The sequence below is a fragment of the Leucopleurus acutus genome (genome assembly GCF_964270905.1).
Source record: "Leucopleurus acutus genome assembly, chromosome: 6".
Classification (NCBI taxonomy): Eukaryota; Metazoa; Chordata; class Mammalia; order Artiodactyla; family Delphinidae; genus Leucopleurus; species Leucopleurus acutus.
The window spans coordinates 16,425,486-16,442,761 of NC_139149.1; positions in this window are offsets into that span (position 1 = coordinate 16,425,486).

Below are 17,276 nucleotides of genomic sequence, written 5' to 3' on the forward strand. Positions count from 1 at the left end.
TAGAAAACACTCCTAGAAATGTAAGAACATATACACTAAGAATTACAGTAGTATTTATTATGTACCTGGATGTACCAAGATCAGAAAGAAACAATATCCTACAGCTTGAAAAGTGGAGAGTCTGTAGTGGAATCCAGGACTTTCTCAGACCAAGTCTATGCTCTTTCCACTATTCCATGTTAGGTCTAAAATTGTCCAAAATAGAGATTTGCAATTGATTTTGAGTACTGTATGGAATGCTATCTAAAGTTTACTTACACAGTGAGATAGTCTCATCTCCTGCTAGTTGAAAAGCCAACTGGTGTAAATATTTATGGAAATTTTTGGCAAGAGCAAAAATATATTACTTATGTACATGAGCAAATAATCACTTTTGGATACATATATACACACAACCAAATGCAAATACTCTACCACTGATTGTTACTATTGTATATCAATGGATCACAAATTCCTGACCTAACCTCCTCAACATATTCTACATCTAATTTCTCCAAGGAGCTTTACATTTTCTCCCACTTCATCAATCTCATAAGTTCACTTCACTGAGAAGACTTGTCATTAGCATGAATTTCTTTGATTTCTCCTTCCCCATATTACATACTTTCCACAACCAAAAACATCCTGAGGTCACAAATACCACCTTCATTTCGAAGCCAACCCCTCCACGTGTTCTTAAGTCCAACACTTTGTGTCCCAGATATTGAGTTCTATTGATTATTACTGCAGGTTTTTTTACCTTTAATTTCTCCCTCTGACAAGTTTTTTCCTTTGTTAATCATTCTTAAAACTCTCTCACCCTAAAAACTAAATTATCCTTTGCCTTCTGTGCTATGTGTCCTGCAAGACACTGTTTAATCTTTTACTCTTTTCACTTAAACTTCACAAAGAAAAAACTACCCTCTGTCATCTCACTGAAAATTTATTTCTCAAGTCATGATAATTTCGTTCCTAATCTCACAAAAGAACTGAAACTTTTCTTAATAGCATTGAGTTGCCAAATTTAATGAAAAATATCCCGACCTTATATTAATATTTCCTGTTATATTTAGCATCACTAATCACTCCTTACTTGCGAAAATGTCTACTTTCTCCTCATGGCTACTTCTAAGCTGTTCTTGGGAATTATTACATATTAATTTTCCATAGATTTCTGTCCTCGAGTCTCTGCTTTTTATCATTCATCATACTTCGATAGTTTAGGTGATCACTTCCATGCTCATAATTTCAACTTCCTCTTGGATGCTGGTAACTCATGAATCCATTTCTTCTATCTGCCCTCTCTCCACCAAACTTCAGTTATTCTATCTTATTGCCTGAGGGCCAATTACCTCTGAATGCCCTACAAGTACTTCACATTGTCCAGATTCAAAATGGAATTGATTTTCTTCCCCTATTTGTGACGACTTCATATATCAGTCAAAAGTGCCACAATTAATCAGTTCATATCTGAGAATCACCCTTGCCCACTCTCTTCTTCATGCTCACAATTAGTTCAACCATGTTCTTTGTCAATTAAAATCCAATCAGGAGACAGAACCCACACAGTAATTTGAAATGAGAAAACAATATAAAGACTATATCAGGGGAATAAAAGGTAAGGACAACTCTAAAAAATACCTTTCTGCTGAAGGAGAGTGTCAAAAGTTAAAAACAAATTTGGAAGTAGAGGAGTTTCTTTTTATTTTTTGGATTAATTTTTTTAAATTGAAGTATAGTTAATTTACAGTGTTATGTTGGTTTCAGGAGTACAGCAAAGTGATTCACTTATACATACATATATATCTATTTTTAAATGAGCAATGTCTCAGAATCAGCTGAAAGAGAGCCAATTAGTTCAAAATCTTTGGAGCATTTCTGTCCCTGAGTATAGCAGAAAAAGGGCAAGTTTCTTGAAATTATTAAGACCCAGTGAAAACTCCTCTGTTTTATATATTTTTAAACTAATCTAAACTTATTAAGGGAGGATGTTGACCTTATATTCTCTTATTGCTCTTTGGTGCTAACAAATACAATTGACTGACAATGATTATAAGTCCTCCTCATTGTTCCTATTTATCTCATGTCTGTTCTGGCCCTAAGAACTACAATTTGAATTAGTCTCCCTACCATTTTTCAGGAGCGTCCATTTAACACTATTGTAGTTTTCTTGGAACAAGACCAAAATAGAAGAAATGATTCTTTCAGAGAACGGACGGGTGAAAACACGGAGTGAGAGCTCCCGAGGACAGATTGTAGTCGGCTAAGCCAGTGAAAAAAGCCAATGGGGCTTCCCTGGTGGCGCAGTGGTTGGGAGTCTGCCTGCCGATGCAGGGGATGTGGGTTCATGGCCCCGTCTGGGAAGATCCCACATGCCACAGAGCGGCTGGGCCCGTGAGCCACGGCCGCTGAGCCTGCGTGTCCGGAGCCTGTGCTCCACAACGGGAGAGGCCAAAACAGTGAGAGGACCACGTACTGCAAAAAAAAAAAAAAAAAAAAAAAGCCAATGAATGCTAAGAGATCTGGCCATAAAAAAGGGAAAAGGAGCTTATTTGCTGGATAAATAATTACAGAGTTTATTTATGAAAATGAGTATTTTTGAAGACTCTTAAAAAGAGCGACTTAGAATTCCCATTTGGGTAGGTTATTTAGTTGGATCAGTAGAAAATAGATTTTAAATTTGGGTGGTAAAAGTTAAAAAATGACTATGAAAAGGAAAGGGTGTTAATATACAAATGTAAGATATACTTATAACAGTATGTATTTGATAGTTATTTGCACTTAAAAATGTATTGCTTCACAGCTCCCAATTCATACTTTATTACCTGCTCTATGATAATGGAGTGGGACCCCGTAAACAATGCTCCTTTACAGCCGGCACAACATTAAGCATTGTCAGTAGAGCACACAGGAAGGAAACTGAAAAAGGAAGGTATTTCTCTATTTTTTAATAAAATATTATCAATATAGTTTATATACCTTTATGGAATACTTATTAAGAATTGAATAGAATATATAAAATAGTGTATAATAATCTCACTTAGGCAAGACAGAAATTTGGTAGCTTGATTGGCAATTTTTGTCTCTACGTTTTACCAATTTGTCTCTTTAATATAAACTCTCCTTAAACTGTATGTTTCTGTGTATGAAAACTATGATCTGACATAGAAAAGGCTGTAGACAAATTTCCTAGGACTTGTTAATACCCTTAAGAAATAAGCAGAAATATTTGCCTTTCTATGATAAATATATGTTGTTGCTAATTAACACAGATGAAACACAGAATATTCCTAAAAAACATTGTCTCTAACCTTACATACCAGACATCATCATTCTTCTGACTTTTATCTTCTTTATTTAAGACATTTGAAGTTGCCAACTTTATTTGCTGAAAGTATAGAAAGCTTTGGGATAAGAAGAAAAATTATTCAATAGCACAAAACTTTGCATAGTAACTTGAAAAGGTTAAATTAAAATGTATACATTGCATAACTGAAATTGTATGCCCATTAAACAATAATTCCTCATTTCCCTCTCTCTTTAGCTCTGGCTACACACACACACACACACACACACACACACACACACACACTCACACTCACACTCACACAAGCATACAAAAATGGTTAGCTAAACAGCCAATGTTAATTGTACTTCTTTCTCTCCAACAGTAAGATATGAAAGGATACCAAATAAATTGAGGCTTAAAATCTGGCAAGCTGGGGATTCCCTGGTGGCGCTAGTGGTTGAGAATCTGCCTGCCAATGCAGGGCACACGGGTTCGAGCCCGGGTCTGGGAAGATCCCACATACTGCGGAGCAACTGGGCGCGTGAGCCACGACTACTGAGCCTGCGCGTCTGGATCCTGTGCTCCGCCACAAAAGAGGCCGCGACAGTGAGAGGCCCGCGCACCGCGATGAAGAGTGGCCCCCGCTCGCCGCAACTACAGAAAGCTCTCGCACAGTAAACGAAGACCCAACACAGCCAAAAATAAATTTAAAAAAAAAAAAAAAATCTGGCAAGTGGAGCTTCCCGTAACAAGCACAATGATATCTGTAACAAGAAGAAAAACTACCCCTACTTCAAAGTATCAGGTTCTGCTTTTGATTAGAGGACAAAATTACAACGTAAATTCCACAATAGGAAAAAAATTAATATGCCATGAGTAAGTGGGCTTTATATCAGATTTCAAAAGTTGGTTGAACATTCAAAGATCAATTGTAATTCACCACTTGAACAGAGAAAGATAAAACTTGTGATCAGTTCAATAAATGCAGACAAAGGAATAGAAGAGATCTTTCTTAATCTGATAGAGGAGATCTAGCAAACCCTATAATTAATGTTATACTAAACAGTGATGTATTAAAGTCTTCCCCTATAGGCTGCTCCCTTAATAAATCACTTTCACAAGAATTAACATATCAGTTTCAGCATTTAAGTAATTGAAACTTTCCCAGAAATAAATCATTTTATATTTTTTAAAGATATTAGAAAACAAATAATATAATCACAATGATACAGGATATTAGAGCTAAAAAATAAATACTGAAATTAATGAAGTAAAAAGAAATAAATATTTAAAGATAAATCTAAACTTATCTTTAGAAAAGATTAACAGAATAGCCTTTATGAACTTGATTAACTAAAAAAGAATAAAAAAACAAGATTAGGAATAAAAAAAGAAACATTTCATATTTCTCTTATACCTGTGTGGTTATACATAAATATAAGAGAAATAAAAATAAGAAGATACCATGAGCAAATCTATAACAAAAATATCAAAACCTAGAGTAAATTATTTATAAGTAAAATTAAAACATTTTTAATAACCTAAGAATAATTAGAATATTTTGACATAAAAGGGATTCCAAACATGATTCAAAATTATCAGAATCAGCTGCCATTACAACTGATTTCTGTTAAAGAATTGCTGAGTCCATTATATTTTAAGTATGCTAGAAAATTTATATTCTATAAATAATGTTCTAATATTAGAAATAATGCTCTAGAGGGACTTCCCTGGTGGTCCAGTTGTAAAGAATCTGCCTTTCAATGCAGGGGATGCGGGTTCGATCCCTGGTCTGGGAACTAAGATCCTACATGCCACGGGGCAACTAAGCCCGCACACACCACAACTGAGCTCATGCGCCTCAACAAGAGAGCCAGCATGTCACAAACTACAGAGTCCATGCACCCTGGAGCCCACCCACCACGACTAGAGAGAAGCCCGAGCACTGCAACTGCCCGCCAGATCAATCTCACTTATTGTATTGTAAAACCTAAAATTTCAAGTGCTGCCTTGACATTTTTGAGCCTCCACAGGGCCCCATAAAACCCTAACTGTGAGTTGCGTTTGCCAGATATGCACCCCACCCAGTGGGAAATGCTCCCCGCCCCCATGCCAGCCAGTCCCCTGATCAGCCATTACCTGTCCTCAACCGATTGGATTTCACCTCCTTGTCAACCCATGAAACTTTTCAAAGAAGCCAATCACACAGTCCTGATGGGACCAGGTGTTATTCTACCCTCTGGATACTATGAAGCATGCCGCCCTTGGTCCCTATTGGGTCACTTTGCTCCCGAGTGCAATCCCACTGTGACCCTGAACGTCCTGTGTGTCCTCTTCCTCCAGGGTGTGAGTATATTTGACAATAAACTGTTACCATCTCATCTGTCTAGTGCCTAGTGTCGTGTACTCAGCCATTGCATACTCTTTATTGCATACTCTTTACCAGAAGGTAAATTGCAATTGTTCAGAACACTTAAGAATATGGATACAAGGCTTCCCTGGTGGCGCAGTGCTTGAGAGTCCGCCTGCCGATGCAGGGGACACGGGTTCATGCCCCGGTCCGGGAAGATCCCACACATGCCGCGGAGCGGCTGGGCCCGTGAGCCATGGCCGCTGAGCCTGCGCGTCCGGAGCCTGTGCTCTGCAACGGGAGAGGCCACAACAATGAGAGACCCGTGTACCGCAAAAAAAAAAAAAAAAAAATATATATATATATATGGACACAAAAAAATCTAAGTAAATAGCAAACGCATTCCAATAAAGTATAAAAATAACAATATACTACAAAATGAATGTAGATGTATTCCAGAAATGCAAGGGAGGTTTCATGTGAAGAAATCCATCTATCTATTATGTAAATATAGAGTGAAAAACCTCTCATTGAATACTGATATTTTATATATAAAATAACAAAATTTAAAATGTTATAAGAATTAAAGGTAGCTAAATAAATATAATAAAAATAATTTTCCAAAGTCAAACATGTTTTAAATAGAAGAACATTAATAACATTAAAATTAAAATCTGTAACTTTGCAAAAGTGATCTCTGTTACCATTTTTATAATTCACTGTACTTCAGGAGTTCCAACGTATGCATTTTTCTGATGATACATTACATATTGGTAAAACTGAGGAGGCTCTAGTAAAATATGAGAAGCAGTAGGAAACTTGCTATTATGATAACGGTATACTTATTCCATATATTAAAACACATTTATTTTTCTAAGTACTAAAATCAATTCCAAAATTCAAGGAGGAAAGTTTTTTAAACTTCTCACGTGGTCTCAGAATGTATTAAAACATTACACTGCGGGGCTTCCCTGGTGGCGCAGTGGTTGAGAGTCCGCCTGCCGATGCAGGGGACACGGGTTCGTGCCCCGGTCCGGGAGGATCCCACATGCCGCGGAGCGGCTGGGCCCGTGAGCCACGGCCGCTGAGCCTGCGCGTCCGGAGCCTGTGCGCCTGCGTACTGCCAATAAATAAATAAATAAAAAAGATTATACTGCAAACAGAATTTGTTTATGTGTCATGTTTTTTGTGATTATTAAAGTGAAGATTGATTTACGTTGCTAAATTAAAAACAGCTTATTATTCACTTTCTCAATTAATAAAACATTCTATCATGTGCGATCCAAAGAAAGCTTGCAGTGAAAACTGGTTTCCTAACCCAGATCATTGGAGAATCCTATGTTTCATCTGGTTCCCCTTTATTCCTGACAAAGAAAAATGGCTGGGTCCAATCTATATATGGAACTACCTAGACATGACCATTTATATAACACATATTTATTGAAAGATCATGTGCCAGTCATTTGGTCAAGACCCTGGGAACTCATTAGAAAACAAAAACATTAACACAGAGTATATATATTACATATATAATCATCAGAGGAGCCATATTTGAGTAAGAGGAGACAGAAAGAACAAAATGAATTGAGTGACACAATAAAAAAATATAGTAGTTACTGGGGTAAAGGAATGTGAAGTGTCTGTGTGTGTGTTGCAGTTTAAATAGGGTTTTAAAGCGATTTCTCACTGTGCAAATGTCATATAAGCAAAGACTTAAAAAGAAGGGAATCAGCCCATGTAGATATACAGGGAAAAACATTCCAGACACAGAGAAGAGTGAGTGCAAAAAGCCGCAAAAAGGCAATATTGTTACCAAAAAAGCTTTATCAGAAGTCCAGGCTCTTGTTCAACGCCTCCAAAAGAATTTGGATGAGGAACACAAAACACAAAGGAAAAAAATTTAAAAAATAACACTGAGGCTGAGAGCAAAGAGAACAAAGAAGCAGTTTATTTAGGGCAGAAGCAAAAGTCACACACTCAAAGAAGAAGAGTGCAGGGCGGGTGGCCATCCTCGCAGATGAAGGGCATGGAGCAGGGTATTTTTCTCCCCCTTTTTATCTTAATTTTAGCCCTTGGAATGGGTGGGGCCTTTTTGATTAGGGATGGAATATTCACTGAGGGGAGGGTTGAGATGTGGCCTGGATTGCACCAGGCTGCGTCAGCTCTCAGTCCTGCACATTTGTCTCCCGAAGCCACTGTACTCCTGCTTTAAGAGCCGTTTGGAAGGTCATACACGGTCATCAGCAAACTGTGCATTTTTATTGCACATGCTCCACCGTTTTCATGGTCAGAGTTTCTGTTTTATATCCCATTCCTTCATGTGTCCTGGCCTCTTGCCTTCTGCCTAATGCCTATGCAGGAGGAGGTTATCCTTTGGCCTGGCCCTGTCTTTCCTGCCTCAATATGCTAAAAGAAAAGTGAGCAGGGGGAAAGGAAAAGGAGTTCAAGGTCAGAAAGTTATAGCAGGATTCAGATGGGGCTTATAGGCTAATGATAGGATGATGGTTTTTACTGGGGGATGGGGACCTTCTGGGAGCCTTTGAAAGGAAGGTTGGCATGACATGACCTATTTTATCATTTGAAGAACTCTAAAAGGCAACCAGGTGCCTCCCAAATATTACCTCTATCAGCATGTCATAGTGTTGTGTTAACGTCATCCTTTTAGGCTCTTCAGGAACACACTAGAATAGAATGAAGAATCATGTTGAATAGAACAGTAAGGGAGATTCAGCCCAGCAATGGAGATGGAGCCCAGCAATAAGGAAGCAAGGAGATCACATAAGTAGCAACTGTGGTGGCACTAGAAAGAATTCTATATTAGCCTGGTACATATAGAAATGCCATAGTGGAAGTGTTGCTTTTAATATTTATGCTCATAGAAGTCAGCAGGCTCTCCCACATATTAACATAGCTTGGAAGTGGTAGCTTAGTTTGAGAGCATGAACGTAGAAGTGAAGCAAGACATAAAAGAAAGACTTCCAGTGTGCAAAGGAAGTTCTACCCCAGGCTGAGGAGTCTGAACATATTCCATGTGCAAGAGGGCATCAGGAAAACCAGAAGGCCTGTTCTGAGCTGCTTCCAGTTTTCATAATTTCTCTATAGGTGGTACAAGTGATGCTTATTAACAGGAAAGATCACATCTGAAAACATTTAACTAGTAAGATGATAATCAATTTTGACAATACATTGGAACATATTTTACATTTACTTCAGACAATTAATTGCCTTTATGGGGTTCTGGGTGTGGGCTTGTTCTTCCTATAACTCTTAATCTACCAGACTCTCATGCGGGGCTGAGAAAAGCCACCAGTAGCCTTTTTCCATTTGTCAACAGTGCCCAAGCTAGTTCTTCTCTAATGGCAGGTGTGTCTCACAGCCCTGGTGAACATTGGTTTCAGTGTACGACCAGGAGCATTCATGTTCTTTTTGTAGCACACAAGCTGCAGTTGTAGTTTATTTACCATCCAGCCCCACAAGATGCACCTCTGGTCTACCTACGTAAAACTGTTCCCAGCTCTGTTGTTGGGCAGGGCCTTTCCAGCAAATGGGCAGAAGAGAATATAGGCTGAAGTGGTTTCATAGGAGAATTAAATCTAAAGCCTACTTATAACCTTCATGACCTTAAATGAAGAACTTAAATTATCTTTGCTTCATTCTCTTTATCTTTAAAATAAGTGCAATAATTTATATTTCCCTTGTTTGTTAGGGTGGTTAAATTAAATAGCATAAACAGATTATAGTGGTCTGGAAAGTCATGGAGTCTGGAAGTCTGGAAAGTCACTTGTATGGCATCATTTGCAATGTGATGATACTATTAACAATAATAGATATTAATTGTTTTTAACCCATATAGAAATTCACCTATGTTTCTCTAATTTAAAAAAAATTTTTTTAATTTATTTTGTTTATTTATTTTTGGCTGTGTTTGGTCTTCGTTGCTGTGCGCGGGCTTTCTCTAGTTGCAATGAGCAGGGTCTACTCTTCATTGCCGTGCGCAGGCCTCTCATAGCAGTGGCTTCTCTTGTGGAGCACAGGCTCTAGGAGCTCAGGCTTCAGTAGTTGTGATGTATGGGCTCAGTAGTTGTGGCTCACGGGCTCAGTTGCTCCGCGGCATGTGGGATCTTCCTGGACCAGGGATTGAACCCATGTCCCCTGCATTGGCAGGCGGATTCTTAACCACTGCGCCACCAGGGAAGTCCCCTATGTTTCTCTAATATATTGAAATAAAATCCACTGGAAATTCTAACCATATCATAAATATGCTTTTTAGCTCATCATTTTCCTATTTTTTTGTAACAAATGCCAGTCCCCACCCATACTTGAAATCGTTGTCCTTAGTGTTTCACTAGCTAGACATCTGTGCCTGTTTTTTAAAGACAAGGGTAAAACTAAAATATAACTCTTTGCATTAAAACATGCAAAGAGTTAACAAAATGGCATAACATTCACTTATTTTTTATAAGAGAAAAATCGTGCCTAACAGAATTGCATTACTCTCCTTGCATATTGCCTGCAGAAAGGTCTGTCAGTGATATTAATCACTCTGAGAAATGCATATCTCAGAGAGCTCTGCTAGAGTAAACTAAATTTCATTTTTCTAGACTAAAATAGGGAGCAGTTTTTTGCCTTCTTAAGGCAAAACATTTGCATTTCAATTGACATTATCCTTTTGAGTTTTTAAGGTTCTCAGCACCCCTCTCACAAGACAGCGATTCCTTAACCGGTTTCTCTTGGTTTTTTTTGTTTGTTTGTTTTGTTTTTTGCGGTACGCAGGCCTCTCACTGTTGTGGCCTCTCCCGTTGCGGAGCACAGGCTCCGGACGCGCAGGCTCAGCGGCCATGGCTCACGGGCCCAGCCACTCCGCCGCACGTGGGATCTTTGCGCCACCAGGGAAGCCCTCTCTTGTTTTTAAATGTACTTACCAGTCAGGATGATACTTGGAAAGCATAGATTTGAAAGGGGTTATTCGATTATTTTAGACTGCTACAAAGAAAATTCTACATCATGAAAGGACATGGTATTGCACCACAAGGAAGAGACATACACAGTATTCTCTTCCAATAATAAAAGCACTGATGGGTGGATTCTATGGAACAGAACTGGAAGCCACTGGATTGCCTCCCTTCTTCCTCCTCTGAATTCACTTGCAGGAGAAATAAGAAAACTGTCGAAAACAAGTCCACTTCAGAAACAACTCAAAGGCTTTGGCCATTAGAAACCATCTAACTTGTCTACAAGGCTTAGTCCTAGCTCCTAAAGCTCCAGGCAGTGAGGAAAGGCCTCTCAGATTGTATCAGTCCCAATGCCCTCATTTCACAGATGGAAGAACTGAGCCTCAAGAGGTGGAACAATTTGCCCAGGATCTAGGAAGAATAATGGCAGAGTAGTGGCCCCCAACCAAGTCCTTGATTTCTAGTTTACACTACTTTCAGTGTGTTGGCTATATCACTAACATCAGACTGATCACAAAAGTTTCTTCAAGATTCTACACTTAGCAAAGGGTGATTAACCTGCTAAGAGGTAAGAAGGAAAGAAGGAGAAGGAAGGAAGAAAGGAAGGAAGGGAAGAAGGGGAAAGAAAGAAAATAAAAAGAGAACTAACTGAGCTGTTTCACTTGACTTCCTCACCTTATGCAAGCTTTTTTTTTTTTTTTTTTTTTTTTTGGTGCCAATCACTGGTACTATGATCATCTCTTCCCTGTACCTATCTCCTCCACTAAACCGCTAATTCCTAATACTGGCTGCTTAGAGTAATCATTTGTGAGGCTAATTAAAATTTCAGATACAGAGGCTCTGCCTAGACTTAATGAAAAAGAATCTCCCAGGGAAAGGCCGAGTTGTTTTCACTTCTAACAAAGTGATTCTGATGTACGGTAAAGTTGGAGATCTGTAACATTAGGTATAGTTCCTGAAAAGCAGGAATAATTTCTTCATTTTATAACCTGCTGCCTGGCATGAAGTAGGTCTGATAAGTATTTTATAAATTAATGAATACATGAATTGTTCTCAAATCAGGTAGTAGTAAGGAGCTACAGGAAAGATTCAGACTTCTGAGATAAAATGAGAAAAGTCATTATGAAAAATGAAAAACTATAAAAAATGAAAAGAATTATATAAAGTAAAAAAACAATTATAAAGCTGGAAGAAACTGTAAAAGTCACTTAATCCATACCCATATTTTAGATATGAAGAAAATGAGATCTAGAGAGGTCAGCATCTCTCCCATGGTCATACAGGTAGTTAGACAACTGTAACCAAGAATTAGGTGTCCTGACTCCTAGCCCTGAAGAGAAAATTGTAACTGAGATGATCTATCAGGACCAGCAACATAATATCATCTGGAACTTTGTAAGAAATGCAGAATTTTAGACCACACTGCAGACCTACTGAATTGAAAACTCTGGGAATGGGGCCCAGAGGGCCATTTTAATAAACCTCTAGGGGATTCTGAAGCACTCGAACTTGAGGACCACTGATCCTAGTAGGAATGTTAAGTAGTTTAGCATATGTCGATAACGGTTTGACAGACCCTCAAAAAGTTACACAGAATTACCATATGACCCAGAAATTCCAATCCTAAGTATATACCCCAAAGAATTGAAAACAGGTACTTAAACAATTAACATACTGTTGGTTTTGGGGGGTGGGGGGAATATGGAGCAACTGCTTATTGTGTGTATAGGGTCTCTTTTTGTGACAATGAAAATATTTTGGAACTAGACAGAGGTAGTGATTATGCAACATTGTCAATGTACTAACTGGCACTGAATTTTCATGCTAAAATTGTTAATTTCATGATAAGTAAATTTCAACTCAAGAGTAATAATGATAATAATAATAAAAAATTATTCCCTCTAAAGTTTTTGGAGTGGCTCTCCCCCCAACTTTGTTAATTTCTTTACATGCATGCTCTGATCATTACTCATTTTAAAGGTAATCCTCTGCAGATCTCTCTTCTCTTGTACTATAGTGAATTCCCCCTGCCTTGCCTCCTCCCCCCGCCCCACTCTCAACTCTGTCTCTTTAAATTGGGGATATGTCTGGCATCTACCTAGTTTCCTAGTACCTATGTTTTAGCTTGAAAATTCCCTAGATAGTAAACTGGAACAATCTTGGGCTCACCTCATTTATGTCCTATGTCTCATGTATCATTGTCCTGCACAGCCCAAGGTTCAGTGCCAGAAAACCATTGTTTTATGTGTGTTATCTAGTTTTTAGTTTTTGGAGGATAGTAAATCCAGTGTCTGTTATCTCTGGTGGCCAGAAACAGTAGTTAACATTTACCTTTTACTGGAGTGTTTCTAAAGCTAGGTTTGACATCTTTATTCCCAGGTACTCATTTTGTAAACATATGTACATGCACTTATGCACATACACACAGAGATATTTATCTTTTTAGAGATGTAGGTAAAGTGTACTATTTAAATGTAAGAAACACAGATCTAAATATTCCTAAAGTTGGAGAAGCATACATGCATATACCCACTATGACACTTCAAATTACATTTTATTCGCTCTAGCAACAAGAATTCGTAGCACCATAAGGCTTTTATCTCAATGAGTACCATCATTGGAGCTCTTCTTAGAGCTCAAAGGATGCTCTCTAATTAGATTCCACTGCTAAAAGTAGAAGAAAATAAGAAAGTACATCTGTACATGCAACCCATTCATGATACTTTAGATGTTAATCCTAATGGGTCAATGAAGTCCATGGGTTCTTCAGTATTCTAAGGGAATCAGACTGCCAAGGACAAACATTTCATATTGACTAGGAACAGTAACTGACAGTAATGTAACACATATCAAGAGAAAGGATACCAATTAAAAGAGAAAAAGAATGTTCACCAGGGCAACATATATTTGATGAACTAATCCTGTCCAATGGGTATATGGAGCACAGAGCCATCTTTCCTCAAAGGGCCACATGAATCTATATTCTAACTTATTTTAAAGGATTGCTTTTAACATGAAGAATGGCATGTCACTCCTGGAAGTATGTTTTCTGGTTGTGTTATTCTTGTTCTCAAAATTATTTGCTTGGTAATCTGATTTTTTTTAAAGTACTTAGTACAATTTGTAGGAAAAAAATTTTCAACCAATCAATTTCAGAGCACAATTGCAGGAGTAAACTTTTATTAATTTGTCCCAGGCAGGCACCTCTTTTGGGTCATCCACCCACCACTCCCTAACTGTGATAAGGGAGCAAGGGGATCACAACTGCAGATGAATCCACGGAGGCTTACTGTCCCTAAACACCCTGTGTTCTTTCCTGTCTCTGTGGCTTTATAATTGCTGTGTCCCTACCTAGAAGACATTCCATACTTTCCCCATTCTAGGTAAACTTATTCATCTTTCAAGACCTCTTATAAGTGTCATCTTTTAAATAGAATGCTCTCCAATTTCCTAGTGAATTAAGTAACACAGCCTTCACTAAACCACTACAGCAGAGAGATAATTTCATTGCATTACAGATTTGATTCAGGGACTGGTTCCCCCTACCTCCCAACTTCTGAGCTTCTGGAAAGTCTGAGCCTTGTTTATGTTAGAACATCTTTGGATGTTCTGCCTCCCAGTGCATAATAGACCTTTGAGAAATAATTGCTGGAATGAAGATAGGAGGCAAAGAGAAAAATGGATACAAAAAGGGGAAATGAATGAACACCTTATTGTAGGTATTAGGCAGTTCAAAGATAAGAGAATATCCTACTTCTAACATTTACACAATTGAACAACTTAGATCACCAACATCTGGCCACAACATCTGAATTAAGATGATTTTGATAAGCCCATGCATTACAGAAAGTTCAGAACTTCAAATAGCAGAGGAAATTCTAACATGAGATAATCTGACAATGATTTTAAATCAATGTTATAAAACCTGAATATATGGAATAAATATACAGAGAAAATTTTTACTATATTAGCTAAAGAATCAGAAAGATTAGTAACAGTTAATGATCTCTCCATTGATTATTCTTATGTTGGTTGATTGTAATGTTAAATAAAAATACATAATTCTCTCACTGGGTACCAAGGAGAAATGTGGAAATCATAGAAGACACTGAAACTAGTTTACAATCTAGTTGAGGTGATAATACATATTGTCTTTAAAAAAGATTTTAAATAAACGCTCAACTTGATATAAAGAACAAAAAATAAGACTTTACTTCCAGCCTTGAACTACTCATGTCTACCTTGGTAAACTATGAGGAAGTAATTCCCCTCCGTGGGACTCACTGACAGTGTGAAGGCCCCAGTACCCTCCAGCTAGAATATTCATACACAAAAATATATCATCATGATTGAAATCAAATGTAAAAATATTGAGAGGTTGTTAACAAAGAAGAAATTGAGCTATGGGAGCTAAACTGATAAAGAAACCCTGAAGGGTTAGATTGTACTTAGAAACACAAGCACAGGGGTCATGATTGTGACTGTACTCTAATAGCCATTGATAGGCACTGCAGTTTTTCACATAAAGCAAAAAAGTTTGTTCACTCACAACAGCAGCCATCAGACTGTATACAAAATATGGAGAAAAATTGCCATGTACCCAAAAATGACCACTCATCAGATGATGGCTATCTGTGTGTTATTTAAGTTGAGCTATATCTGAAGTTAGTATCAAATTAACTTTTGCTGCAGCTTTGCTCTCAAATATTTAAAGAAACACTTTCTACACTTTAAGAAATACTTGCATACTTGAAAACATGCCAGTGTTTATCAAAGCAACCTCAACAATAAACTAATTATTGCCTTGATTGATTCTATCATTTTCTTCTCAAATATGTTGCACATTCAAGAGCAATGATGACCTGTCAGGATACAGGGTTAGATGGACTGGTTTTGTTTAAAAGGCAGTGATAGCTAATGTTTATCTCACTAAACATTGAATTATTTCCTGTTATATGTATGGAATAATCTCTTTCTGATCAGCTTTCATCATTGAATATGGTAACCAAGATGATTTAATTTGCTATTTTGAGTTCACTATGTCACAGATTCGCAGGTTTTTCAATTAGCAGTATTTGTCTTGGCCTAAAAACAAAAGAAAATCCAGAGATTTAGATCTCAAAAGTTATATAGCAATTTAAAGCAGTTGGCATTGAAATACAAACTCACTTGAACATCTGTTGCTCATAGGTAACTACATTTACTCAACCCAAAGTGAGCACTTGCTGGTAAAAAACTTAACTCCAGTTGACTCTCTCCCTTTCCTCCATTCTCAAGTATTTTCATTTCTGAACAAAATGCATTTAATTAAATTCTGATCTTTTCTGAATTCTTCTTTATTTATTTTTGGCTTTGTTGGGTCTTCGTTGCTACACGCAAGCTTTCTCTAGTTGTGGCTTGCGAGTTCTAGAGCTCAGTACTTGTGGCTCATGGGCTTACTTGCTCTGTGGCATGTGGGATCTTCCCGGACCAGGGCTCAAACCCGTGTCCCCTGCATTGGCAGGCAGACTCTTAACCACTGCACCACAAGGGAAGTCCCTTTTCTGAATTCTTAAGCAAAATAAGAAGGCTCATTTCAGGAAATTACCAAAGACTTTTTTTTTTTACCTTTTATTCTGTGACGGAATAATAGCAAACTACAAGAGATAACACCTAAGGAAAGAAATCATAGCAATTATCTGAATCTTCTTTTTTGGAAAATTAGCAAATCTATGAAATGGTAATCTCTGAACACTCATATGTTTCAAGTAAAGTGTTTAATAGTTTTTTCTTAGCCTCCTCTTGTAAAACTTCCTCCTAATACAATTTAATCCATTTTTCCACACTAAGATTCAGAAAGAAAGCTTTTATTAAAAAGAGAGAGCTCAATTTTTACCAAGTTCTATGTAGTGTATAATTAAGTTCAGTAAAAATTAGAAATTACTATTCAATTCAAAAATCAATGACTCAAATCTCTAAAGTGCAATGCTATCTCTAAATAAATCAGTTATTGAAAAATGAGGATCATTATAGTCTAATAATATGGTGAAGGGCTATGTCATCCATAAATGCCTGTTTCTATCATTACTGATGATCAATAATATGGATTTGACATAAGCATTTTATTTTATTTATTTTTTACAGTTGTTTTCTAGCCAGTCTCTTCAATTTATAGATGAAATCAATTATGATTTCTGTAGTAGAATGTTCCAACTGTATATTGAGAAATTCATATATTTTGGAACTGTCTTAGAGATTGTTGAGCTACTCTGATGATAATTTCTTGAAATGACAATGCAAAGTCAATTGAAAGAGGACCTCTTCTGAGCAAAGAGCTTTATCCCTAATGATGGCTTATCCATCAGAGAGAGAGTGAAAAGGTAAACCACATCATTGTTTTTGCCAATAGTATTTATTTCCTAAGGTAAGTGTCACAAAATTCATACCCGCTGGGTGGGGAGGAACTTTTCATTAAACTTTGTCTCACATACAATATTAAATATCACTGCTTTGGGATTTCTCTGGCGGAGTGTAACACACAAGGAAGAGATTCATACTCTCCCATTCAGATTTTTATAAAATTGTAAAATTCTAATTGTTTGAGGCATCAAACAGCTCATAAATATTTTACATGAAAGAAAATCTCATGAATAGTTGCAGAACATTTTCAGGATTTGTCATGTCTGGAAAAGCAGTGACAGCTATAAGGAGGGCAATTGCTGGGCAT